Raw genomic sequence first — 3,390 nt, 5'->3', positions numbered from 1 at the left:
TCCCATCTCCTAATTTTCAGTTTGCTTTGTTCTTCTTTTTCCAAGGCTTTAATGTGAGGCAATAAATTGTTTACTTGTGACCTTTCTAATATTTTTTTAAATTAATGAAATAAAATATTTTTATTTATTTATAAAACAGAGATTGAGATGAAAGAAAGAACAGGAGTGCCAATGTAAGGGTTCAAGAATCACTGAAGACAGACCTCAGACTCAAATAGTATGTAAAAGCAAAGAGTGTTTATTCTGCAGAATCAGCCAGCATGCGGGGGTCAACCATTCATACAAAATGGTGACCCTGGGAGGAGCATGCAGGCCTCTTTTAAAAAGCACAGTTAGGGGACTCTTAAGATGGTTAGGTCATCTTCTAATGTGATTGGCTAAGCAAGCAGCAGTTACATTTGTTCATCTTTGATTGGGTGTGGCCCAGATTTTACCATCCTTGGACATGTTTAGACATGTTTTAGAGACTTTGCAGGAACTGACTAAGCCCTGAAACCCACTATCTCAGGCAAGTCCTTTTTGGTCCTAATCCAGAGGTATTACAGGAACTGACTCAGGCCCCTGGGCGGCTATCTGCCCTCACCACATGTCAGGGTCACTGTTGATTAACAGCCCTTTGTTCATGGTTTTCCCCAGAAATCTTGCCTGCCTCCCAAGGAAACTGAAACTTAGGTCTAGCTGTAAACTGGAACAAATTTGATCCCCTCATTTCCCCCTGAGATAGGTTTCATCTCAAATCCTTGAGAGGGGTCTAGGGGTTGATATTGGGACTTTAATACCACAAGCTGAATGGTAGATACACATTCTTTGACAAACCTTATAAGCGTGTTAAGGATATAGGACTGCAAATGAGGGTGAGTAGCAACAGCATAAGGGGCCCTGCCACCTCTGGCAGGAGGGCAGTGAGCCAAGGGGACTAATTAAAAAAGGATTCATACCAGCTTTTGGATTTTTGCCTCTCTTTTTCTCTATCTTGGAATCTTTTCCATATTAGAGACATTGATTCTTTAGTGATTCCAGAATGGTTAGCATGAACACAGCATTGTTCTCCTAGGGCTAGACATAGTCCACCTGATTGGAGGAATAGGAGGTCTAGTCCACGCCTGTTCTGAAGGGCAACATCGACTAGTGCAGATATGGAAGTCTCAAGATGTGGGGTGGACTTTTCTAGCTCAGATAGATCAGTATGAGAATATATCACTAGATTTAGAGCCTTGTAATTTTTGTCTTGGAGAACTAGGGCCAAGGTGCCCACTCCAGTGGCCCCAGCAATGCTGAGTCCTAGCAGGGTGGGAACTAGGACTGCAGCGACTGACACCTGTTTTGATCTTCCAGTCGGGAGAGGGGAGAGTCGAGTCTCCATGTCTTCACCTGAATAATAAAGGATCTTAGGAGTTAGCTGGACCAGCACACAGAATCCATCAGTGTGGTTGAGAGTATGAATATAAGAAGTCAAGCCAGTAGAGCAGGCCCACGAGGCATCATCTGGAGGGATAAGGTACATCTGATTTGGGGCTTTTTGGGTGATGTGGCATAGGTGGATATGAGTATGGGGAATAGGTTTATGTCCCCCTATAATGCAGAGTCCATTCCCTTTAACCAGTTCCAAAGTTAACCTCCTAATGCCCAGGAGATGCCAGCAGCAGGCCGCATTATCCTCAGAGGAGGTGTAAGTCCCAAGGATGGCCAATCCCTTATAATAGGGGGTCCTTGCATCTTCTAATTTTTAAAAATTTAATTCTATTTTATTTTTTATCTTTTCACAATTTTTATTAACATTTTCCATGATCATAAAAAATATCCCATGGTAATACCCTACCCCCTCCGCACTTTACACTTTGAAATTCCATTCACCATCATATTACCTCCCCATCTCAATCATTCTACTTACATATATACAATACCAACCTATTAAGGACCCTCCTCCCTTCCGTTCTCTTCCCTTTATCTCTCCTTTTTAACTTACTGGCCTCTGATACTATGTATTTTCCTTCTCATGCAGAAGCCCCATCATCAGTACCTAGGATCCACATATGAGGGAGAACATGTGGCGCTTGGCTTTCTGGGCCTGGGTTATCTCACTTAGTATAATCCTTTCCAGATCCATCCATTTTTCTGAAAATTTCATGACTTCATTTTTCTTTACTGCTAAGTAGAACTCCATTGTATGAATGTGCCACATTTTCATTATCCAGTCATCAGTTGGGGACATCTAGGCTGGTTCCATTTCCCAGCTATTATAAATTGAGCAGCAATAAACATGGTTGAGCACATACTTCTAAGAAAATGAGATGAGTCCTTAGGATATATGCCTAGGAGTGCTATAGCTGGGTCATATGGTAGATCAATCTTTAGCTGTTTTAGGAACCTCCACACTGATTTCCACAATGCCTGAACCAGATTGCATTCCCACCAGCAGTGTAGAAGGGTTCCTCTTTTTCCACATCCCCGCCAACATTTATGATCATTTGTTTTCATGATGGTGGCCAATCTGACAGGAGTGAGATGGAATCTCAATGTAGTTTTAATCTGCATTTCCCTGATGACTAGTGATGTAGAACATTTTTTTAGATGCTTATATGCCATTCGTATTTCTTCCTCTGACAATGCTCTATTTAGCTGCATAGCCCATTTTTTGATTGGCTTATTTGATTCCTTATTATTTAACTTTTTAAAAAAATTATTTATTTATTTAAAAATATGGAACACTTCACGAATTTGCGTGTTATCCTTGCGCAGGGGCCATGCTCTGTATCGTTCCAATTTTAGTATATGTGCTGCCGAAGCAAGCACATCCTTATTATTTAACTTTTTGAGTTCTTTGTATATCCTAGGTATTAATCCTCTATCAGATGGTGAAGATTTTTTCCCATTCTGTAGGTTGCCTCTTTGCTTTATTCACTGTGTCCTTTGCAGTGCAAAATCTTTGTAATTTCATGAGGTCCCAGTGATTAATCTGTGGTTTTATTGCCTGAGCAATTGGGGTTGTATTCAGAAAGTCTTTGCCAAGACAAATATGTTGAAGGGTTTCCCCTACTTTTTCCTCTAGCAGTTTCAGAGTTTCTGGTCTGATGTTAAGGTCTTTAATCCATTTGCACTGAATTCTTGTGCATGGAGAGAGAGAAGAATCTATTTTCATCCTTCTGCAGATATATATCCAGTTTTCCCAACACCACTTGCTGAAGAGGCTGTCTTTTCTCCAATGAGTATTTTTGGCATTTTTATAGAATATCAGGTGGCTATAGCTACCTGGACTTACATCTGGGTCCTGTATTCTGTTCCACTGATCAACATGTCTGTTTTTGTGCCAGTACCACGCTGTTTTTGTTACTATGGCTCTGTAGTATAGGTTAAAATCAGGTATGGTGATACCACCAGCCTTATTTTTGT

The 3,390-nt window shown here is 40.8% G+C and overlaps 1 pseudogene; it reads right to left on the bottom strand.

The window, feature by feature from the left end:
• Positions 1 to 2,694: 2,694 nt before the first annotated feature.
• LOC123463758 lies at positions 2,695 to 2,793 on the bottom strand (annotated as a pseudogene).
• Positions 2,794 to 3,390: the final 597 nt, after the last annotated feature.

Source organism: Jaculus jaculus, chromosome 9, assembly GCF_020740685.1.
Source record: "Jaculus jaculus isolate mJacJac1 chromosome 9, mJacJac1.mat.Y.cur, whole genome shotgun sequence".
NCBI lineage: Eukaryota > Metazoa > Chordata > Mammalia > Rodentia > Dipodidae > Jaculus > Jaculus jaculus.
Note: the sequence above shows the minus strand (reverse complement) of the source record. Positions and strands in the feature narration are given on the sequence as shown.